Raw genomic sequence first — 25,950 nt, 5'->3', positions numbered from 1 at the left:
ATTAGGGTTTTCTAAAATGGACATCTCAAATCTCATCTACTATATTCTTGCCTTTAGGTTCCTGATCATTTAACAATTTATTCTGCTTTATATCTTAATGCTTTTTCAGCCACTAAGTTCCAGATGATACCATGATGCCAAACTGACTTCCCTGGGCAGACAACCCCACCAATGTGTCCTGCAACCCCTCCTCCCCAGACTCCTGCTCCACTAGAGAAAGATAGAAATAGGCTGGGAGTATGGATCAGACTGCCAACACCCATGTTCAATGGAGAAGCACTTACAGAAGGCAGATCTCCCACCTTCTGCACCCCATAATGATCCTGAGTCCATGCTCCCAAAGGGATAGAGAACAGAAAAGCTTTCAAGGGTGGTGATGTGATAAGGAGCTCTGGTGGTGGGAATTGTGTGGAATTGTACTCTTCTTACCCTATGGTCTTGTCAATATTTCCATTTTACAAATGAATTATAAAAAAAAAAAAAAGATCTGTCATCTACTTTCAATTAAAACTCATCTCTATTGTGAAGAAATCTAAATCAAGAAGTTAACTTTGTGGTAAGTCACTATACATAGATAAAGTGTCCTCTTCCTATCATATTGCTTATACTAATTCAGGTATTTCACATGTACCTGATAGTTATTCTTTTTGTTTATTAACTAATTAATTAGTCATATTATTTCAAATTAGATGCCTCCATTTAAAATCATCACAGAAAAGATGAACAGCAAATGGCTATGTAACCTACACATTGAATTTTAAATATTCAGAAATTTATAATATTTGCTTCAGAAATTTTTGTGCATTGAAATATTTGAGTTTGGAGGCAGGTTGTGGCACACCTGGTTGAGTGAACACATTACAGTGTACAAGGGCTGGGATTTGAGCCCCCACTCGCCACCTGCAGGGGGAAGCTTCTCAAGGAGTGAAACAGTGTTGCAGGTGTCTCTCTGTCTCCCTATCTTCCTACCCCCTATAAATTTCTCTCTATCTTATCCAACAAAATAAAAATAAGTGAAATTAAAAAAGAAAAAATAGAACCACTCACTAATAAGGAGAAAATTTAAGTGAAAGATAAAAAAAAAGTTGCTAAACCAATTCATTCATTCACTCATCCACTTATTCTATTATGCACATTGAGACAGGACAGAATTAGAGTGTAATAAGAAGACCTAGAAGGAGCTTTAATGTGTAACGCATAAAGAATCAAGAGGTATAGTAATGATAAAGAGATTAAGATTGGAATTTAGACTATCCTTTAAAGCTCAAACTCCAAAATATTTCGTCTTTATAACTTTGAGTGGGGTGCTGATACTTGACTCTGTCTTTCAGCTTTTTTTCCAGAAATAAAAAGACTAACAAAGAGGATAAACATTTAAAGATAAGAAATAATAAAGTTAAGTAGTAAGACAATGAACACATTTAAAGTGCCTAGAAAAGTGCTTGAAACCCATTTTTTAATAATCCCTATAATCTGCAAATATGGCCAGGTTCTAGAACTACAATGACAAAGGCTCCATTGCCCTCTTCCTACTTCTTCTATCACTGAGACCCTAAATTAATAACTGCCTTATTTTACTGAGAAACATAAGTCTACTTTAAAAGTCTCCGCTAGGGCTGGGGAGATAGCCTACTGGATATGCAAAAGTCTATCATGCCTGAAACTCTAAGGTGCCAAGTTCAATTCCCAACACTATCATTAACCAAAGAGAAGTAGTGCTCTGGGTCCTTCCTACCTTCCTTTCTTTCATTCTTTCTTTATTTCTCTCTGTATCACTCATCAAAATAAATTTAAATAATAAAATATTATTAAATATAAAAAATGTCTCTCCTGGCAGACTGGGAGTATGGACCAGTCAACGCCCATGTTCAGCGGGGAAGCAATTACAGAAGCCAGACCTTCTACCTTCTGCAACCCACAATGACCCTGGGTCCATGCTCCCAGAGGGATGGAGAATGGGAAAGCTATCAGGGGAGGGGGTGGGATATGGAGATTGGGTGGTGGGAATCGTGTGGAATTGTACCCCTCCTACCCTATGGTTTTGTTAATTAATCCTTTCTTAAATAAAAAATAAATAAATAAAAATAAAAATAAATGTCTTTCCTATTTACTAATCATGAGGCTTATTCATAGCAAATAGTAAATGGCAAGTGAAAATAAATGCCAGTCAGCTCCTGATTATTAGACCAATTTTCAGTTCTTGTTTTCTTTTAATTCAACATATCACCTCAGTATTGAAGCTCAAACCCAATTCCTAACTCTGGGGCAATTCCTAACTCTGTTGGCCTCCAACATATGACTTCTCTGGTTGGCCTCCTACCACCTCTCCAATCTCCTTGTTCATGGTCTGGTCTCAAGTTATATCTCTACTTACTTTTCATGATCTTCCACTTCAAACTTCTTTAAATTCTTCAAGCTCAACCAAACTTCCTATGCATTCTCAAACCTTCAAAGCAAATCTAGTTTATCCACTTATCTATGGAAGGACATCTTAGGAAGCATTCCATTACACACGCTCACAGCTGGCTTAGATTGTCTAGGTGTTCTTCTTAACCTTTACTTTCCACTTTTGCACTTACTACCACAAAATTCTAGTGTTTGGATTGTTTTGTTTATTGCTTTATTTTTTGTCTATTGTTTTGTTTTTAATTGTCACCAAGGCTATCTCTATAGTTCCGTAGTTTCATGACTTTCTTTCTATTTTTCTTTCTTTTTTTCTCTTTTTCACTTTTTAATAGAAACAGAAACCTGAGATCAAAGAAGGGGTAGATAGAGGAGAAATAAAGTTACTTATAGCACTGCTTCACCACTCATGAAACTCCCCCCACTTCAGATAGGAACCAGAAACCTAAAGTTCTATATTTTACCAGGTGTGCCACTACCAGGTCCAATCCCTCCAATTGTTGTTTTCCAGATCAGTTCCTTCTCTAGACCAAGTTACCTTTGATCATAGCAATGTAAACTTTTCATTATTGTTGGATAGTATACAAGTAACATAAATAAATAAATGAAATCTATTTTAAAAAATTTAATAAGTGTCTTAATACCTAGCATTATTGAGCACTAGGGTAGACCGAGTACTTTCCATATGTCAATTCATTTAATTCTCACAATATAGTTTGAGATCTGTTTTAGATATAACCACTGTTGTAGAGATGTGAAAAATCATGGCTGAAAAATGATGTAATTGGCCCAAAGTCACACAATTAGAAAGGGGTAAAGACAGCATTCAAACCCATCCAGGCCACCACTGAAACCCACATTCCTAGTCATGCTCCATAGTATTTGTTTTGTTTTTTTTAGACATAAATCTAATTAAGCAACAGAACTAATTTTCAACAACAGTTAGGACATTTACATTCCTGAAGAGTTTTAAACATAAATATTCTTTTAATGATTGAATTTTCCCTGGAGTCAAAGGACCAGATGATGACAGCAAGTTCCTTCCTATATATTCTCTCCAATTATTTTACATGCTCATTTCTATTACTCTAAAACCAAAAATATGGAAGTCCAGCTCACTATATATAACACACTGCTACTAATAAATAATTGCACCATTGATAATTAGGAGAGAATATAAAGAAAAATCAGATAGTGGTATTTACTACTCATCATTAAGTTAGTTTCAATCTTCCACCTTCTATCAGCATTTTTACATAGCTCCACCCAAATAAACACTACGGAGAAATATTTTTTCCCAAAGTACTTTCATATTCAGTTCAAACAATACTGTACTTAAAATGACTTTATTGGATACAAGCAATATCTATCTATCCCTCCTTCTTTCCTTCCTTCCTTCCTTCCACTTCATAGAGACAGGGAAATTAAGATACAATCCTCCCCACACACACACACCTCCCCACCCCCATCCTAGTAAACCAATGCTTTCTGCAATAAAAGATAATGTTCAAAATCCTTAGTCAAGGGACTCTGGCGGTAGCACAGCGCGTTAAGTGCACGTGGCGCAAAGAGCAAGGACTGACAGAAGGATCCCGGTTCCAGCCCCGGCTCCCCAACTGCAGGGAAGTAGCTTCACAAGCGGTGAAGCAGGTCTGCAGGTGTCTATCTTTCTCTCCCCTTCTCTGTCTTCCCCTCCTCTCTCCATTTCTCTCTGTCCTATCCAACAACGATGACATCAATAACTACAACAATAAAACAACAAGGGCAACAAAAGGGAATAAATGAGTAAATAAATAAATAAAATCCTTAGTCAAGTCACTTATTTTTTCACATATATATTGAGGTCCAAGAGTTGCCACAAAATTCACAAAGCCCAGTGCAAAACAAAAACATAAAGAACTTTAAGACAAAACAGAGAATCAAACAGAAGTGCGAGCTTTTTAAGCTCTAATTGGCTCACTGTGGTTGTGCACAGGTCAAACATCTCCTCACAAAGCTGGTCCTGTTTACCCCTAGATTTTGTGCCAGGCATAGTCCTATGCATTGGAAGTACAGCAATACCATTAATCCACAGTCCCAATACATAGAAAGGCTCGAACGCCACTTCAAAGATCCTAGTAGGTAATGAATGGTGGTCAGATATAAATTATATTCAAGAGCTAAGAGAATTTTTGTATTGTCTTGAACCAGTTAAGTGCTAGAGAAAATTATTCAAATTCAGTCAGATAGGAGGTGTCTAAGTGAATGGGCACTGGACTCTCAAGCATGAGGTCCTGGGTTAGATTCCTGGTATTACTGTGCCAGAATGATGCTCTGATTCTTTCCCTCCCTCTCTAATTAATCAATAAATAAATCATTAAAAATTATTCAAATTCACGTGGCGCAAAGCGCAAGGACTGGCGTAAGGATCCCAGTTCCAGACCTCTGCTCTCCACCTGCAGGGGAGTGGCTTCACAGGCGCTGAAGCAGGTCTGCAGGTGTCTTTCTCTCCTCCTCTCTCCATTTCTTTCTGTCCTATCCAACAATGACATCAATAACAATAACAATAATAACTACAACAATAAAACAACAAGGGCAGCAAAAGGGGAAATAAATAAAATTTTTTAAATAAAAGAAAAAATATTCAAATTCAAGTGCTTTGCTTTTTTTTTTTACTTTGCTAAATGTTTTATTTTTTGTAACAACAAAAACTTTTACTTACTATATTTTTAATGGCTCTCCTTAGATGAAAAGATAGGGTTGCAAAGAATTAGAATAGTAAATAAAGCACCCAAAATGGCATTATTCCTAAATATTATGGTTCCTTCAAATTCTGCAAGTTACTAAGTGTCTAATGTTCACCTATTATATGTTGACATTTCATTCTGCAAAACCAGTATCTCTCATATTCACTGAACTCAAACAACATTTTAAAAAGAGAGTACTAAAATTATAATGCAGGTACATGAAATAGCACCTTAAATAAGACATGGTGGAGCTGGGAATACAGCAAAGGACTCTCATGCCTGAGGCTCTGAGGTCCCAGGATCAGTCTCCAGCACCACCATAAACCAGAGTTGAGCAGTGTGCTCTAGTCTCAGTCTTGGTCTCTCTCTCTCTCTCTCTCTTTCTCCCTCCCTTCCTCCCTCTTCTTCCCCCCATCTCTCTCATTAAAAGAAAATAAATAAAAGAGAGAGAGATGATGTAACATCTTTGTAATTTCTTCCTTCAGCACCTTTATGCAAGCATCTTTTTCAAGTGGAGTGCTGTCTTAAGCACGGAGGATTGAGCAAGGGCAAGAAAAACTGCCATGGCTGTGCAGTTAACTGGGAAGGGCAGACAGCAGACCATCAGTCAATTACAAAATACTTTTTAATATATTTCAGATTCTGAACCCAAGCTATAACAATTCCAAGTTGTTACACTTATTCTAGTATTTCCTTCCACAACTATTCTGCAACCTTAATCAGAACTGTGGGGTAATAACTGGAACATATAATCATGTATAACTCATGAGTGAAACAAATTGCATATGTGTGAACCACAATTACAGACAAGGTGATAAGTCCGTATTAATGTTATAAAAATTCAAATTATCTGAACAGTCCACAGAACTTCTCACACAGCAATTTTCATAAAACAGCATGCTAATCTCCTTATTATGCGATTTAATTAGTGTTTAAGGATCTGATTTAGCACCTCCAATGAGATGCTGCATAAAAACCTGAGGATTACTATTAATACAGCTCTGGAGTAATTAATCCTTATATTAATTCTTCTAAATAAACACTTTCATAAATGACCAAGGCTGGATTTTAGATCAGTTATATCTTAGTTATGTTAGAGCACCTAACATAGCACATAAGACGCAACTATAGTGTGGTCACAAAAGAAAAGGCTAGTATCCATTTAAACAGTTTTTTTTTATATCAGTAATATCTTTTGCATAGGTTACTTAGAGTGGGAGGAAAAAAAGGAGAATCATATAAAAATTGCATTAACTATTACTATTACATTAACACATTGCTTTTTTACTTTACAAAGCACTTGTATTCAAATCAAACTATTTGCCTTGAATCCATTTAACTATAAAGATGTTACTATAATGAAGTCCAAAAGCCTTAGTGTAATACCAAGGAACCACTTCCCCTGTTCTTAATTTCTACTTTTTTTTTTCCCATTAGTAAGCCATTCAGAATACCTGTAAAAATATATTTATGTCTCATTACTAATAGCAACTTGAAATTCAGATGATAAAAAAGCTATATAACAAAGGAAAAAGCTATCTCAAAGATATACATACTTTCATCTCTCCAGCCCCAATAAAAACAAATTCACAAAAGCTAAAAAAAAATACTCCCAATGTATTTAAATAATCTTTAATTTCCTTATTACATTAAATCAGCAAAAAAAAAAATTCCCAAGATGAATGACAGTATACACACCTAGTGATCCTATAGAGATTTTAAGCAACAATTAAAAAACATTGATGGTTAGCTTCATGACTGTTGAACATGTAAACATGTCAAATATGTTCCAATTTAGAAAAAAAATTCTAGGTTTGCTGTGTAACACTAGATAAAATTCTTATCTTTTAAAATCCTTTCTCTGTCAATTACTTGATATAAAAAATCTGGAGACCTCCCAGTGAACTTTGGCATTTTGTCTGTGTGGCAAAAGAACAATCTACCATTACACAGCCTATTCATGAGTCGACCAGTGGAGCAATCACAGTGAGACTGGCCAGCTGATATTACTACGGTTTACCATACCAGAAAATATATAAAACACCAGATTCATGCTATAGCATTACAGATTATGAACATTAAACTTGAAAGATTATTAATGCAAATCAAAACTTGTTTAAGTCTGGGCTTACTTACCAAGCTTCAACTTTTTTAAGCCAGCCAACAGTCAAAAAGAAAAACAAACAAAAAACGTGTGTTAAAAAACAATCTATTACTTGATAATAGTAAATTCAGGACCACAGTTCTCAAATTCACAAGATTAGCATTTCTGAAACAAGATCTACTATCTAAATATCAAGAATTTAAATAATGAATACTAAAACAATTTTCTTGTAATGGCTGTCTCAAAGTGTCTAGTGGGACAAGATGTTTGCGCTTTGCAATAAACAGTCATATCTTTTTTCCACAACAAAATGACAGTTTGAAGGAGGGTTAAACAAGGTTTCCTGTTAGAGCGTCATAAAATTAAATATAAACTGTACGTCCTATCAAAATGATCTAAAAAAAAAAAAAAAAAAACCTTTGCTGATTACTCAGAACTACTTGGCCCTGATTTCAAAAGTCCACCAAAGCCCTTGGTCAGCCTGGTCTGGTGCTCTGTATTATGCATGTGATGTGGTCTCCAAAACATCGCTGTCAGTTTAGCACAGTGTTGTTTCCCAGCAAGCTGGGAAAAGTGAACCACAGTAAGTTCATTTCCCAGTGTTCGTGCCCCAGGCATCACCCCCCAACCCCCGCGATCGGGAGCCCTTGGACAAGGGCCCTGTAGCGCTGCGGCCCCAAAACTAGGTCTTGGGTGGTGCAGCAGCAGCCGCCTGAAGCGGCGAGCCCCGCTTTCTTGGGCAGGAAGGGAGGCCGGGGAAGCCGAAAGTGCATTTCCTGTTGTGTTGAATCGAGCAGAGACGTCATAGCATTCACACTCCCCGGTGACAGCGGCCTAGGGGCCAAAGTTCAGTCCCTTCCAGGGCGTGCCCAGAGCGGCCTGCTAGGGCGAGGCCGAGGTTACCGCTCCTGGAAGGACTCTCTGTGCCTGGTGGCTGCACAGCTTGGCGGCGCAGGGAGGTGGCTGAGCCACTGAGGCCAGCGCAGAGCTTTGCACCAGGGATGCTTTTTCCTCCCAGAGAAAATCAAGATGGGCAATCCCGCAGATTAATGTCAGCTGGGATTATTGTCAGCACATGATTGTCAACTGACCCCGGTTTATCTCCCCTCTCCCTAGGAGGAGAAAGGACTGTGTGATTCCTGAAGCTTGTAGAGGAACACTTTCTTTGCATATATTTCTTAGCTTAATTTTTAATTTCCCCAAAGATGTCTTTGTTACCACTAGAACTTTTAAATGACCATGGATGAAATTTATTTAGCTGTTTTTATAATTTTGTCTCATCTATTTCCTAGTTCCTCATTGGGAATCAACCAGACTTCCGTATTAAATGTACATTTCTGTAAGCATAGCTCCAGTGAGGTCCAAGAAGACACCTCACTGACAGTGGTGAAAATATGTTCTATATTTTCTTTTATTTATTTATGTATTTACTTATTAAAAAGGAAACATTGACTAAACCATAGGATAAGAGGGGTACAACTCCACACAACTCCCACCATCAGAACTCCGAATCTCATCCCCTCCCTTGATAGCTTCCCTATTCTTTAACCCTCTGGGAGTATGGACTCAGGGCCATTATGGGGTGCAGAAGGTGGAAGGTCTGGCTTCTGTAGTTGCTTCCCAGCTGAACATGGGTGTTAAGAGGTCAAGTCATACTCCCAGCATGTCTCTCTTTCCCTAGTGGGGAAGGGCTCTGAGAAACGGGGATCCAGGACACATTGGTGGGGTTGTCGCCGCTTTTTTTTTGGAGTTCAGGCCAGATGTTGTTTCCAAGTTGCCATCTTGGCTCCGCCTCCCTGTTCTATGTTTTCATTGCTAAAACCTCAGTACTTTTAAATATTTTTTTAATTTTTAATCATTATTTGTTGGATAGAGACAGTCACAAGTTGAGAGGGAAGGGGGTGATAGAGAGGGAGAGAGACAACTGCAAGTACTGCTTCACCATTTGTGAAGCTTTCCCCCTGCAGGTGGAGACAGGGGGCTTGTGCACTATAACATGTGCGCTCAACCAGGTGCGCCACCACCTGGCCCCACTTTTATTCAATCTTTAACTGATCATATTTCAGATACCTAATATGAGTCAGATTCTCAACAATTTTTCAGTCTCACACTTAGCCACTTTAAAATAGACAAAGATTTTGAGGAATGGGGGAGGGGAAAGGAGGGAAGGAGAAACAAAAGGAGAAAGGAAAGAGAAAGAAAGAAGAGAGAAAGGCAAGAGGGAAAGAAAAGAAAGAGAAGAGGAAGAGAGTGTAGGAAAGAAGGAAGGGGAAAAAGAATACGAAGAGAGAGGCCAGGTGGTGGTACCAAGCTAAGCACACACATTACAGTGCACAAGATCCCAGGTTCAAGCCCCTGGTCCCCGCCTATAGAGAGAAAGCTTCACAAGTGGTGAAGCAGGGCTGCAGGTGTCTCTCTGTCTTCCTCTCCCTCTCTATCTCTCCAACTCCTCTCAATTTCTCTCTATCTCTATACAATAATAAATAAATAAATATTTTTAAAAAAACAAAAAATAAGAATGGAAAGGAGGTAAAGGAGGGAAGGGAGGAAAAGAGAGGAGGAGGAGAAGGAGGAGAAGAAGAAGGAAGAGAAGGAGGAGGAGGAGGAAGAAACTTTAAAGCTTTAATTTACCTCAAGTCTCCAGGCTTCCACTTAATTTTGAATCACAAACCAGATTATAATATAAGCATATGTAATTCTAGAGAAGCAGCACTTAATGTTCACAAGGATTTAAAGTAATATCAAACACTCATATAGTCTTGTTTTTTATTTACTTATTAATAGGGAGAAAGAAAAAAAGAAAGTCTCACTCTTGGCACATAGAAAACCAGATATAAAAACCATGCTTGAGATCCAGTGCTTTATCCATTGCACTTCCTGGATTCCTATATAATAAATTTGAAATTAAAACAGCTTTAATTTCAGTGTGTCTGGGAGACTGCTCATTACAAAACAAATTAAAGATGCTGTTATTCTCAGGGTGAATTAATGTTACAGATGCTATATCATGCCAACATCAGAAACATTTGGACTAAAACAATATTTCACATTGGGACATGGAATTAAAATATTCAGTCATCTGGTAAAATGGCTCAATGGAACACATGATTTATATTTATGAGGCCCAATTTCAATTCCAATATATTATATGCAAAAGAAGTGCTATGCTCTCTTTGGTTCTACCCTTCATGAAATAAATAAATCTTTAAAAGATTTAGGACTCTGTAAACTCTGGACTTTGGGTGATAATGGCATGCCAATCTAGGTCCATCACTGATAACAAATGAAGGATTAAGATAGTAAGGGAGGCAGTATTTTTGTGGGGGCAAGGAGTATATAGAAAATCTCCATTCTTCTCAGTTTTACTCTGGACCTAAAAGTGCTCTAAAAAAATATAAAGTATAATATTTTTAGTATAAAGTATAATATTTTATTATATAAATAGAGACAGAGAGAAAGAGTGAGATAGATTACAGCACCAACACTCCCTTCAATGTGGAGGGGGCCAGGCTCAAGCCTGGGTTGCACATGCATGGCAAAGCAACACATTATTCAAGTGAGTGACTTTGCCCATCCAAAATAAAATATTTTATAATATATTATGGGTGTTGTTATAAGTATCATGATATTTCAAACATATACTACATTCTAAACTGACTCCCAAATAAACAAATCTTAAAAATTAACAAGCAGATCACCATCTTGGTGTATTCATGAAGTTCATCACTCTGGTTTACCCTCCTTGACAAAGAAGTTAACTTTTTTTTTTAACCTACTGAAAAAGTCAGTGCACACACACACAGCCCTTGCAATTTAATAAATGTCATTTGTCCGATCCAGTCACTTCTCTCTTAAGATCAATATTGAAAATACTGAACTTTGGCTTAAGTATCCCATATTTTTCCATTGTCTTTTTTCATACAGATCCATTTTAGCAAGAGATAGGCTCAGAAAACACAAGCCTAGTAAATATGTATGGATCTCAGATGCATACTTTTGAACTTTATAGGAAAACCCAAAGCCTTCCTATTCTTATATTCCTAATTTCAAACTGCAACCAGTCCTTCTATCCTTCATAGGATGCTCTAGGCTGACTTGGTGGCCAGAACTTCTGTATGTGAATGCTAGAAAGGGCCCACTTCCTGCATCCAACTCTTTAATTTACTTAGCCTAAATACAGCAATTTTAAACACCTTTTTAAACTACCAAATCATTCTCAGTTATAAAAGTGATTACTGTGTGTCCAGTCCTAGGTAATATTTCTGTTGTTCACCTCCTGGGTGACCTCAAATCAACTTTTGTTTTTTCTAATACTTTTTTCTTATTTGATTAGATTTGATTGATTGATTGACTGATTGATTGCCACCAGGGTTATCATTGGGGCTCAGTGCCAGCACTATAATTCCACTGCTCCTGCTGGCCATTTTTCCCATTTTATTGAATAGGACAGGGAGAAATTGAGAGGGGAGGGGAGATAGAGAGGGAGAAAGACAGACACCTGCAGACCTGCTTCACCACTCATGAAGCATACCCCCTGAGAGTGGGGAGCCTGGGGCTCGATTCTAGATCCTGGCACTGGTTCTTGTATTTCATACTATGTGCGCTTAACTGGATGCGCCACCACCCAGCCCACTTGTTATTTTTCTAATACTTTTTATTATGTATGATTTAACAATGGTTTACAAAATGGATGTCATGGGTATAGTTTCATACCCACACCTACTGCCAAAGTCCTGTAAACCTCCCCACTACTGGTAGCAATTTTTTTCAGTATATTTTTACCCTTATAGCAGTCATAATTTTAGCCATTAAATCTCTGCAATGATTCTTATGTTTTTATTAGAGGATCTGCTTACTTCTTCAATCATCTATCAATAGTACTCAATTAATACTCTACAAACTGCAGGTTATTATTCAAATATAGTCAAAACTCACTGAAGATATTCAAAGTTCATCATAATGGTAGTGCATAGGGCTTTTATATGAGAGAGAAGTCCCAGGTTCAAGTCCCAATAACACCAGCAACCAGAGAGTCAGAATAAAAACAATAACACTAACAAGCTCTCTTATTTAGATGTAGTTGCTAAGAATGGCACTTGGTAAGAACAAGAGCAATAACTAAAATTATCCTATTTTTTAAATTTTAACTATAGACTAACAATATTATCATAAGCAATAAAAAAACTGAAGGTATAGGAATAGTATAACAGCAATAAACCAATTTGTGAATCAATACATAACTAAAAGCATAAACTATAATAGAAAGTATGAGTTCTTCACATACCCAGTACCACCTTCAAACACATCTTTTATATCATGAGACAGAGAAAACTATCAAAATAAAAGTATGTTTTACAGGCTAATATATTGACACTTTCTCTTTAGAAAATGCCTTAAAAATTTTTAAATACTCCAAATTTGCACTTGTTTAAAAATATGTATTCTAGGATTGGGAAGACAGTATAACGGCTATGCAAAAGACTTTCATGACTGAGGTTCTTAAATGTCTGGTTCAGTCCCCAACACCACTATAATCCTAAGCTGATTAGTGCTCTGGTCTCTTTCTCTCTCTCTCTGTATCTCATTCATAAGTAAGTAAATAACAAATATTCCTCCATGTCTTTAAAAAGTAAAGGGACTCCATTTCAAAAAAAATAAAATATTTATATTCTCTATTTTATATGCAACAGCAGAGAGAGAGAGCAGCCAGGGCAACACTCTAGTACATACAACACTAGAGGTCTGAGAATTTCAGGCATGTCAGTCTTGGCCTATACCAGGTGAGCAATTTCCCCAGCTGCATTCCAGTTTTGCACTTTAATTTATAAGACTACAGAATTTCAACTTTAAAAAAGTTACTACCAAAAAAAAAAAAAAAAAACACAGAGAGGCCTGGATTAAGTGCACACATTACAGTGTGCAAGGGCCTGGTTCAAATCCCGGTCCCTATCTGCAAGGTGAAATCTTCACAGTGAAGTGGTACTACAGGTGTCTCTCCATCTCAGTCCCTATCGTCCCCCCTTCCCTCTAAATTTCTGTCTATATCCAATAAATAAATATGAAAAATTATTATCACTTTATTCAATGTAAATTACTGGGACTTAGTTTCTCAGTTCAATTCCCCTCGTTTTTTTGTTTGTTTATTTTTGGTGGGGTTTTTTTTGTTTTTTTTTTCCCCTTTGTTTTATTAATGTGATTGATGACAGGTAGTAAACATGGGCATCACATATGAACTCTACTATTAAGTCACCCCAGTCCCATTTTTCTACTGTATATTTTCACGAGAGAGAGACATCAGACCACCACTTTGCCACACATTCCTGCTGAGCCAATTTTCTGGCCCCAAATTAACCCTCTCAAAACTCATTTAACTTAGGATTGGTTCTAGTTAGATATACAATTGATTTTTATACTTAAGACCAATAATAACTCTTCTCAAAAGAGCATTAACCAATCATTTCTTTGCCAAAAATAATAGGCAATCAGAACATTCTTCTTTCTCAAGTCACATCCCATTTCCATTGTACATTGTACAGTTCTTTCTCTAGAGCCAGTGGTTTCCTAAATCAAAGGCCTGCTCAACTCAAAATCATACATATGAAGCAGTCAAATGAAGATAGCTTTTACTGAGTGAACATAATGTACAAGAATGAAGTAAAGTGTGAAATATATTTTACACACACACAAGTAAGCTATTAACTTTGCTGGCTTTACTGTCATAGGTTCAGTATCAATACGACCCTATTTTTACTCCACGTTTCATACTTTTCTTCTTATAAATTCACCCTAAATGGCAATTTTTCTATTAAATGCCCTTCCGCAAAATTTCTAGTGCTTTAAAAAAAAATGTCTAGTGCTTTAATCCCAAAACTGGGTAAATACACAAAGCATAGCACTTGTACTAGAGTAGTCCCAAGACTTACGGGTATTTCAGTAACTGTTCAATTCCTTCATTACATAATAACAACATGAGACATCATCACCTCATCCCTTTAAAGCTCCAGGTAAAAGTCAGTATATTCTTCAAACAAGAATATATTTGTGCAGTATGCAAATGCTTAAGAGCATACCTCTGTCTGGCAAGATGCAAGATAGTCAATGGTAGCACACAAACTACATATTGAGTCTGAAGCCTTAAATTTAATCCATTATATATGTCAGAGCTAAGAATGTTCTGGTTTCACTCTATTGCTCTTGCTCATTCTCTGTTCCCTCTCTCGTAAATAAACCTTTGAAAAGAAAAAGCACAACTCTTTTTCCAGTCTCCATTGACATTTATATTTTAGAGTAGGCCCATCAATAAAGTCTAAATACTTATGCTCAGATACCCTACAACTTACTTTACTGTAAGTATTTCAACAAACATAAAAGTGAAATCAAAATTAATGACCTGTATAAACTATTTTATTATAGCACAGTATTTCAATTAATTCCTACTTCCTCATAAAAAAAAAAAAAAACCTGTAATCTTCTCAGGAAAAGAGAAGTGTGACTAGAAGAAAGTCAAAAATAAGTCAATTTACACAGTGGATAAGAGCCCCAAAATCAAAGTGTCCACTAAAGAGATGAAAACTTTTATTTTCCTAACCATCGACTCTCAGTTATTGTCTAGTATACCACTTTTTAATACAAATACATTTGTTATATTGAATTAGTGTTCACCTAGGTAGTCACCTACTTTACTTTCTATTATAAATATTGTAAGGCAAATTAGTAAGCAATCTGTGCAAGAAAATTAAAAAAGGAGTGTTCTCATAGATATTAAAAGAAGTCTAGATTTTTTAAACATTTTATTAATTTATTTTAATGATAGAGAAATACAAAAAAGAAAGAAAGAAAGAAAGAAAGAAGGAAAGAAAGAAAGAAAGAAAGAAAGAAAGAAAGAAAGAAAGAAAGAAAGAAAGAGACCAAGTCCAGAGCTCTGCTCTGCTCTGGCTTATTGTGGTACTGGGGATTGAACCTGTTCTCTCAAGATTTTAGCATAAAATTCTTTTTGTTGTTGTTTTAATTTTTTTATTTTTCCTTTTATGATATGTAGTAAGAAAGCAACAGAGAGAGAGAGAGAGAGAGAGAGAGAAAGAGAACAGAGCACTAATTAACGCTTGTTTATGATGTTACTACTGTAGATTGAACCTAGGACCCCTGAGCCTCAGGCATCAAAGTTGTTTTGCATAACAATTATGCTGTGTCCCTACTCCAGAAAGTCTAGATTTAAAGGAAGATTTTTTTAATATTTATTCATTTATTTATTTATTCCCTTTTGTTGCTCTTGTTGTTTTATTGTTGTAATTATTGTAGTCGTCGTTGTTGGATAGGACAGAGAGATATGGAGAGAGGAGAGGAAGACAGAGAGGGGGAGAGAAAGATAGACACCTGCAGACCTGCTTCACTGCCTGTGAAGCGACTCCCCTGCAGGCGGGGAACCTGGGCTGGAACCTGAATCCTTATGCCAGTCCTTGCGGTTTGCGCCACGTTTGCTTAACCCGCTGAGCTACCGCGGACTCCCAAGGAAGTTTTATTTTTTTATTATTATTACGGTACAATGAGACTCACTCTTTTTAAAAAATATATATATATATATTCACAAGAGAGACAGAACCAGCTAGCACTCTGGTACATGTGCTACTGGGGATTGAATTGGGGACCTCATGGTCTAGAATCCAGTGCTTTATCCACTGCGCCACCTCCTGGACCACTAGGAGACTCACTCCTTACATACTGTTAAGTTACTATATAAATGAAGTTCTTACAAATAATACACCTACCTGGAAGTATTTCCCAATATGCTATAGTCCTTTTTTTTTCCTTTTTATCACTTTATTGGAGAAAGTTAATGGTACAGTTGTTGACACATGAATACAATTTTTCATGTCTTCATGATAGATGTATGCAAAACATTCCCATCCCCAACTTAGGTCCATTTCTACCATCATATACCAGGAATCTAAGCCCCTACCCCCATCCCCAGCCTGCTTCCTGCCCTCCCCCTTCAACCTCACTTTTTTTTTTTTCATTTTTATTTACAAAATGGAAACACTGACAAGAGCACAGAATAAGAGAGGTACAATTCCACACAATTCCCACCACTAAAACTCCGTATCTCATTCCCTCCCCTGATAGCTTCCCAACCCCACTTTTTTAATGTACTGACAAGGAACAAACCAAGGGCATGTGTATGTGATATGTTATTGAGAGGCCTCTCTGGCCCATTTTTTAATTATATATATATATATAGAGAGAGAGAGAGAGGAGAGAGAGAGAAAGAAAGAGAAAGAGAGAAGTGGAGAAGACACAGAAGCACTACACTCTACCATCAATGAAGTTTGCCTGCCTAATGCTGTCCACAATAGTCATAAGTGGTACCTAGGATCAAATTTAGGGCCTCATTCTTAGATGTGTGTGTACACTACATGCTGAACTATCTCCCAACACATATGTCCCCATATTTAACAGAAAATATAAATGGAAGAGATTAATTTACTACATACTAAATTGACAAACACTTAAGCTAAGCATAGACCAAGGCCTAGGGGACAGGGAACATGTACGCATGTATCCAGAAGTTAGGGTCGGGGAGTCGGGCTGTAGCGCAGCGGGTTAAGCGCAGGTGGTGCAAAGCACAAGAACCGGCATAAGGATCCCGGTTCGAACCCCGGCTCCCCACCTGCAGGGGAGTTGCTTCACAGGCGGTGAAGCAGGTCTGCAGGTGTCTATCTTTCTCTCCTCCTCTCTGTCTTCCCCTCCTCTCTCCATTTCTCTCTGTCCTATCCAACAACGGCAACAACAATAATAGCTACAACAATAAAACAACAAGGGCAACAAAAGGGAATAAATTAAATAAATATTTTTTAAAAAAAAAAGAAGAAGTTAGGGTAAACCATATACCTCAAAGTAATAGCGCTCAATAGTCTGCTATGATTAGACTTAGACTTAATAAGCCCAGAAAGCAAGTAGAAAGACACCATAAAGTGTCTAATTAAGTATTTACTACTTAGGCCTAGACACCATCCTCTCCTACTTCCTACTTGACTTCCTTCAACCACTTTATCTACTCAATTAGCTACACAAAAGAAAGCAAAAGATACCCCTTAATCTCTCCTGACAGTAAATGCATAATTTCACCCCTTTGATAATCTTCAGAAGAAATTCTATATACAATTGACCAAGAGATATACCACAAATATATATATATGTATATATATATACATATACATATATATATATCAATTAAGGAACAATTACTGTACCCTATGACAACCCTATTATAATCATCAAGTAAAATTCAGTAAAACTTAAGGTTAACTTAGATCCTACTTAAGCCCTAGGTCTATTCCCTCCCCACCTTGAGATCAGATCCCATAAACCCAAAATTGGTTTGGATACAACAAACGACACTCAATGATTTAACAACTAGAAGTAAGTCTAACCTCATCAGATAAAGAAATGACTGGGAGTCTGGCTGTAGCGCAGCGGGTTAAGCACAGGTGGTGCAAAGCGCAAGGACCAGCATAAGGATCCCGGTTCAAGCCCCCAGCTCCCTACCTTCAGGGGAGTCACTTCATAAGCAGTGAAGCAGGTTGCAGGTGTCTATCTTTCTCTTCCCCTCCTCTCTTCATTTCTCTCTGTCCTATCCAACAACAACGATATCAATGATGACTACAACAATAAAACAGCAAGGGCAACAAAAGGGAATAAATAAATAATAATAAAATATTTTTTTTAAAAAGGACTATTTAAAGCTGGATAAGGGCCAGAGACTGGATCATTTAAATGATGGACTTTTTGGTAAATATCAGGTCACCCCATCATCTGTAGCTTTAGTCAGGGAATCACTGGATTCCCACATAGACATGATAGGCCTAGACCTCTAACAGGTCCCTCTTTCCACCATCACTGGTCACCTCCATCTGGAACATCATCATAAGTCCTCTTGTGGACCTCTACAGGACCTAGCCCTCACTGCATATAGCAGCAATGATAGGGACTGCAACAGTTTCTGAAGAGAGGTTGGGTCAGTCTACTCTGCCACTCATGGAAGACTGGTCCTGCAATGAGTGCAGCCATTCTAGTTCCTTGCTGTGACCATGATACTGCAAGCTCAGACTGACAGGGACTCAGAGATCTCACAGGCTTCTGTGCTAAATATGAATAGATTTTGGTCATATCAGTGGAGTTTATTGGATTGACCTTCTCGTGGTGCATCCCGTGAGTACCCATTTATTGGGGAAACTGACGATCCTTCCTAGCCGACTGAATCCATATGGATCCCAGTCACTTTCAAAGCCAGCAACAAGCAGACATCAGGCTCAACCTGACGCTGTTGACTGGCTATGGAAGAAGGGCAAACGCTAGAAGAAGAAGTGGAGTTTATAATGAGTGGTGTTTATATGCTTTCCTCATGTTTGGAAGCTACTCTCTGCCATAATCTATCTTACTAGCCCTATTCTCAACTTTGATACCATCTTCCAGATAATGTTTTAGTCCACCTGTATATTAGCTATTAGGCTCAGGCAAAAATTACTAAAGTCATGGGCCCCTTGGAAAATACCTAAAATAGACTTGCTTCTTCCCATCTGAAGACCCCTAATTTCATCAACTCTATTCCTAACTTTGGGTTCCTGTTGATTAAAAATTTGTCCTGCCTTATATCTTAACCTTTCAGCCACCAACTTGCACATGCTACTATGATGCCAACCTGACTTCCCTGGACAGATAACCTCACCAAAGTGCCCCAAAGTCTCACATCTCCAGAGCCCAACTCCCCTCCCCCCCCAGTGAAAGACAGAAACAGGCTGGGGGTATGGATTGACCTGACAACATCTATGTACAACAGAGAATCAATTACAGAATCCAGACCTTCTACCTTATGCACCCCTTAAAGAATTTTAAACCATACTCCCAGAGGTATAAAGAATAGGGAAGTTTCCAATGGGTGGGAAGGGACACAGAACATTGGTGGTGCGAACTGTATGAAATTATCCTCCTGTTACTTACAATCTGGTTAATAATTATTAAATAACTAATAAAATATTTTTAAAATACTATGAGATCATTAGTCACAATACTTCCATTACAGTTTAGTATTAAATCAGTTTTATTTTATTATTAAATATTGTTCTTAAATTCCTAGTAAACATATAAAGTCCATCCTAAGCACATATATACCAAATATATATATATACTTATTTAGGCCTATTTAGGGCTTTAAATATCCACTATAAAAAAGGCCTTAGAACATATCCCCTCGAAGATTACAGACGGATTCATGCAATAATATATTAATTCTAAGTAAATATGCCTCATGTGCAAAATGCACATACTTTATACTACTTACAAACACAATCAAATTTTCTGCATAAATATTTTTCACATGAATGTTTTATTTCATATATATATGTATATATATTTCATTTCACTTAAGAATATTGTCAATATAACTGCCAAAATCAACAACCAAACTCTTAATATGTTATAGCAGGAACACTGACCATTGACTACCCTTTTAGGTACAGACTCTTTAAGATGAAATAATACAGTATGATTTAACTTTTTTAAACTGTTCAAGTTTCACTTAATATACATTTTATGCTGATCTCAAATCAGGTGCTCCTCTAAAGACTCTCTAGACATTTTCCCACATTTGGAGCCTAATAAATCAAGGCCTACTAAAGCATTTTCTTCTCCCATGAAATATTCTACCATCTCCCAGTCTGCAGTGATTTTTGTACTTTAGTATTCCCCTGCTTCTTTTAATTATAGATTTCTTAGTACAGTCCTTTTCCTCAATATAGAGTATCACACAAGTTTCGATAATATTAGTGAGACATTTTTCTTCAAATACTATATTCTACTTCTATAATTTAATTTATATTTGCAAATATACATGTCAGATTCTCAATATTTACATTTGCCAAAGTAAATTCTTATGTCAGTATATGTGCCAATGTTGTTTCAGTTATAAAAAATCTCATCAAACATGTCTCAACAATTGACTGAAAAATGTTTCTTTTTCTATTTCTAGGACCATACAGTTATTTTTAATTAGCACAATGTAAAAGCCACATTGCCCAAGCCCTCATTAACACTTTAATATTGCCTGCTATGTTCCCTGTCTCTTTGGATTGCTTTTTATTATTATTTCTTTATTGAGGGATGAATGTTTTACAGTCGACAGTAAATACAATAGTTTGTACATGCATAACATTTCTCAGTTTTCCACATAACAATACAATCCCCACTAGGTCCTCTGCTATCTTGTTCCAGGACCTGAACTCTCCCCTCACACCCACACCCACCCACCTCACAGTCTTTTACTTTGGTGCAATACACCAACTCCAGTCCAGGTTCTGCTTAGTATTTTCTCTTCTGATCTTGTTTTTCAACTTCTGCCTGTGAATGAGATTATCCCATATTCATCCTTCTGTTTTTGACTTATTTCACTTCATATGATTTCTTCAACCTCCATCCAAGATGGGCTGAAAATGGTGAAATCATCATTTTTAATAGCTGAGTAGTATTCAAGCTATTTTAATAGCAAGTAGTAACTTGCTCAGACACTCATCTGTTGTTGGACCCCTGGTTGTTTCCAGGTTTTGGCTATTACAAATTGTGCTGCTATGAACATAGATATACACAAATTTTTTTGAATGGGTGTGTTTGGTTCCTTAGGATATATCCCCAGGAGAGGAATTGCAGGGTCATAGGGTAGGTCCATTTCTAGCCTTCTGAGAGTTCTCAATTTACATTCCCACCAGCAGTGCAGGAGGGTTCCTTTGTCCCCACAACCTCTCCAGTATTTATTGCTACTATATTTCCTGGTGTATAACATTCTCACAGGATTAAAGTTGTATCTCATTGTTGTCTTTATTTGCATATCTGACCATCAATGACTTGGAGCATTTTCTGAAAAATGTTTCTGAGTCAGCTGGAAAGAGGCTATAGTTTGAAGAGTAACTGGAAATAAACAACTTGCTTTGGAGGATTCATAAAAGAAAACAGTAATAGCGTACAACAATAAGCTTCACATATGAGATAATGTGATCCATGAAGAAGTTAATAGAACAAAAATGAAAGTTACATAATATGAGCTCTAGTTGAAGGAACTAGGAATATTTTGCCTGGTGAAAAGAATACTTCAGGTGAACATGATCACAATGTTTAATTACAGGACCATCATGTAAGTCTATGAATAGCCTGTTCTGGATAGTTGTCAAGAGTTCAACTGTTCATAAGTTGAAATGTTTAAAAGTGGAATAGACTGCCCTAGGAAAGTAGAGGCATTCTGAATTAAGTCAGACATTGGTGATTTGTCTTAAGTGATTCCTCCTTGCTTGGTTGGGGATTGAATGATGCCTCCAATGGCCCCAAACATTAAGTGAGGCCTATAAGATTCATCTAATCTTGGGACTAGTTCCAACCAGCAAATGTTGCTTCCAAAATTTATCTTATCTCAGGATTCTATAGAGGACTTCTCATTACAAAGTGTTCCATCACTATTTGATAAATCACTCTGCCAGACCAGAGACCTAAGCAAATTAATCAGTGTAATTTAAATTATTCTTAAGAGATGCCCTAATAGTTGCCACAACAGTGTCACAAATGAGTTTAGCTTCTCACAAAATGTTGAGCTGGTACTGGAGATGCTACCTGACCCATCTAGAAAAAAGTTTTGGGGGGTTGGGAGGTGGTGCACCCAAGCGCACATATTACCAAGCACAAGGACCAGAGTTCTAACCCCTGCTCCCAACATGCAGGGGGTCTGCTTCAGGAGCAGTGAAGCAGGCCTACAGGTGTCTTTGTTTCTCTCCCTCTCTCTAACTCCCTATCCTCTTCCAATTTCTCTCTGTCCTATCTTAAAAAAAAAAAAAAAAAAGGAAAAAATGGCCAACAGGAGCAGTGCATTCTTGTGCAAGCACCAAATCCCAGCAATAACCCTGGAGGCAATTTTAAAAAAGGAAAAGCAAAAAAAGTTCTTGAAACTATGCTTGAAGAAGGAAGCAGAAAGCAGGCCATTTACATAGTTTAAAAGACCCTCAGAATCCTACTTCTATAACAGTCCTTAATACCTAACTTATTTTTCAGATATATCTAGGTATTAAATATATGAACAGCAGTTTGATTTGCACAACTAGCTGTATGTTGTGAAAATGTCTTAAGAAATTAGACTTAAAAATAGCAAATCTCACCAAACTTGATCAAAACCCAACTAACAATTGAGTGAATTTGGGATTCATCCACTAGAAAATGTAATTAGATACTTAGTGTCTAATTATTTGTTGTAGTACACACTGAGAAGGGTGGTGGTGCTCATGGTAGAGAGCACATGCTACACTGAGAAGTAACTTAATTTAAAAGTAACAAAAGAGGGGTAGAACCAGAATGACTGACTATAAGGGCCTGTTTCCCTTCACACTCACAAAAACAAAACTACAACACACATGGAAAACCCCCACATAGAAACAAATTGGATGTCCAACAGTCTTCAAAGCAATGGACAAAGCTCAACATCCAGGTGGTGAGGGTACAGAGAGGCATGTTCACCAAAGGTGAAAAGTAATTCCACTTAACAATAAGCCACAATCAGGAAAAGACCTGTAAAACACAGAACTTTAATTTGGCAAGCAGGAGGTAGGCTGAACCAAAATTCTAGCATCCCAATTCTACTTGTGCTTATAAGTTTACAACAACTGGAAATAAGAGCACTTGGAATTTGCATCAGTTTTCCTAACTACTATGGTAGTTTTTCAAGAGTTGTCCTGGTGAGTACAACCATACCAGAATTTGGTTTTCATAGTAAAAGACCCTGGGGTGAAGCTGGGGAGAAGTGCTCTTATTTACTGTGTGTGCACAACCTGCAAGAGTCTGTTCTTCTACCAGTCTATGAAACACCTGCAACCTCATGCTTTTAATCACTACCCACGATGGTGCTGCCTTGGTGCTATAATCTCATCATGCTTTTAATCACTACTGGTGCAACTTTGGTGCTATAATCTCAACCAAATACTTGTGACTTTGAACCTCTGGCTACTGGTCAGGCCCATGTAAACACAAACCACTGGCTCTGGTCCTCACAAAGCATCAAACATAATTGGAACATAACAAACTGATAGCCTAAAACAGCACTTAAAACCCAAAACTCAACAGAGCTAAATAAACTTCCTAAAGAAGGTTTCATGCTATGGTCCTAAGGATACTTTCTGAAAAGGGAAATTCAATAGAAGAAAGCTTCAACAAAGCAAAGAAATTGCACTTCTAAGATATTTATAGTCTTGTGTACCGTGATTGCTTCAAAAACAAGTAAAATCACCAATAAACTAAAAAATTAAAAGTTAATTGGACATTTTTGGACACTCAGTCTATTTTATTTATTTTCAAGGGAAAGAGAAAGATCAGAATAGTCTGCCATATGCAGTTAGGGATCAAAGTCAGGGCCCCACACCTGCAAGGACCTGCTAACTCACTTCCTTGGCTACTTGGCCTATTTTACCATGAGTAAAATTGAACATGAATATTACTAAGGCCATTTGAGCAAATAAACAGATTGTGTATCAAAAAGAAAATACTTTTGAACTCCTTTGCTTTTGACTGAATGTGTGCATCATCTCAAAATGCTACATGTGTGCATTTGTGATCTACACAAAATGTGAATGAATCAACAAGCCATTTAGCCGATTAACATTATCTTTCTGAAAACAATGACATAGGCCTATAATAAACTGCATGAATAGCCATCAGTTATCTCAAGAACACACTACTAGGCCTTGTCAAAGATATACTTATATGTTTCCATTTTTTTAACAATTAAGTGTTTTTAAAAGTTTTTTTGTTTCATGTATAAAAATAGCCACTGCAATTCTCTTGTGTTTCCCTGGCCTATTCCCAAGAGGTAAAGCTGTATTATAAATGATGCTTCATTTTTACAGATGAAGAAATAATGGAATATAACAGAGGTGCAACCATTTGGTCTGAATCATTTTGAAAATCAATAATGAGTCAAGCAATAAACTTGTGAGGTCAAGATCTCCCATGCAGCCATTCTAGCATTCTCTGCAGCTCTAGCATGGTCTCTAGTGAGCATAATCCTCAAAACAGGACAGAAAAAAATGTTTGAAATCCTCATTTCTTCCCCCCAAAAAAATTCTATATTTCTTCAAATATAGATTTTGATGCATGACTACAGACAAGAAAATTAATTGAATGTTTACAGCACTTAATTTGTCCCTTGCTTAAACAAATAGAGATTATTCAAAATGTAAATATAGAGAGAAGAAAGAAAATAAAGTTTGATAACTGTTCCATGGATAACTAGAAACTGAAGTTCCAATAGCCCAAGCATAAAGTAAGTGTTGGACCAGCAGCTAGAGAGGTAGTTCAGTGGTAGAGCACAGTACTCATATGCATAAAGGCCTGAAGTTGAGCTCCACTACTATAGATATGAGTCTTTCTCTTTCTCTCTCCTCCATCATATATATATATAGTATTGGATCAACCATCATTGCTAAGTTGCAAAGACAGAAAATTTAACCACTAGCCTCAAATGAGGGAAAAGATTTACCCATCAGTCTTGCCTCTTTTCATTTTTCTTTGCTTCTGTAGTGGAGATGGATGGAAAGAATATAGTACTTCTCATTTCACATGATCAGTAATTGTTGGAAACTGCAACTCCAAAGAAAAGGCATAGTAAGAAATCAGTTTTACTACAGGCTAATTCATATGAGCAAGACTGGGTTCCTATAGCATATTTCTGATAACAAAAACATCACTTCTTTTTAATTGCCACAAAGGTTATTGCTGAGGTTCAGTGCCTGTGCTATGAATCCACTGCTCCCAGCTATTTGTTTCCTCTTTTTCCCCCCTTTCTTCTTATTTGATAGCATAGAGAGGAGTTAAAAGGGGAATGGGAGACAAGCAAAGAAAGCCACTTGTAACACTAATTCACAGCTCTTGTAAAGCCCCTTATAACCCTGCAGGTAGATACTTGGGCTTGAACCTGGATCTTAGGAATGTGCACTCAACCAGAGGCACTGCCACCTGACCACCCCAATCACACTTGTAAATAAAGATAACAAAAGTTTATAATATTAGCCAATAGTTTATATTCATTCATTTTCTGATCTGCTAATTTCTGTTCAGGGTCATAAGTGACCAGGGTCACAAGTACCCAATGTCTACACTCACAGCCAAGGAGACAAAGGACAAGACAAGACACCTTTCCATTAAAGGGTGCATGCATGCACATGCATACACTCAGATACAATTCAAACATGTGAAACCAATGTGCACATCTTTAGGGTGTGCAAGAAGTCACAATGTCTAGCAAAAAGACAAGTAGACATGGAGAATTGTGCAAATGCCATATATTTCTTTTTTCATCAAAACAAAAAGATACTAAACAAAACCATACTATTCAGGGACCTCCTGTCTTTATGAAGTTTACCCAAGAAGGCCCACCCAAAAATAATTCTTTCTGAAACCCCACCCATATTAATAATAACCACCTTCAAAGAGCTTTTTCTCTGAGAGCACAATAAAACAAATATAATAGCTATGGCAACAACAACTGTCTTATAAAAAATAATCGTATCTATAAACTGTCCTAGCAATGTGTGTCAGATAGGAACTGTACCATTAGAGTACTCTGATTATAGTTCTAAGAAGTGTTTATGATTGTAAGGTGGATGAGTAAGGCAGATGTTTCCTGGAGAACCCATCTTAAAA

The 25,950-nt window shown here is 37.1% G+C and overlaps 1 long non-coding RNA gene across 7 annotated transcripts in view; it reads right to left on the bottom strand.

Annotated features, from left to right (window-relative positions):
- Positions 1 to 19,309: 19,309 nt before the first annotated feature.
- LOC132538134 (uncharacterized) overlaps positions 19,310 to 25,950 on the bottom strand; it is a 21,409-nt gene continuing 14,768 nt past the window's right edge. For 6 of the 7 annotated variants that reach the window (XR_009549570.1, XR_009549571.1, XR_009549569.1 and 3 more), the window contains 2 exons: positions 24,788 to 24,888; positions 19,310 to 20,708 (listed from right to left, as the gene is read on the bottom strand). This is a non-coding gene — a long non-coding RNA (uncharacterized LOC132538134). Of the gene's footprint in view, positions 20,709 to 24,787; positions 24,895 to 25,950 lie in introns of all 7 variants that reach the window. The other variant, XR_009549575.1, reaches the window with a different exon arrangement.

The sequence above is a fragment of the Erinaceus europaeus genome, chromosome 4 (genome assembly GCF_950295315.1).
Source record: "Erinaceus europaeus chromosome 4, mEriEur2.1, whole genome shotgun sequence".
NCBI lineage: Eukaryota > Metazoa > Chordata > Mammalia > Eulipotyphla > Erinaceidae > Erinaceus > Erinaceus europaeus.
The sequence above is the reverse complement of the archived record's forward strand: the minus strand, read 5'-3'. Positions and strand labels throughout refer to the sequence as shown.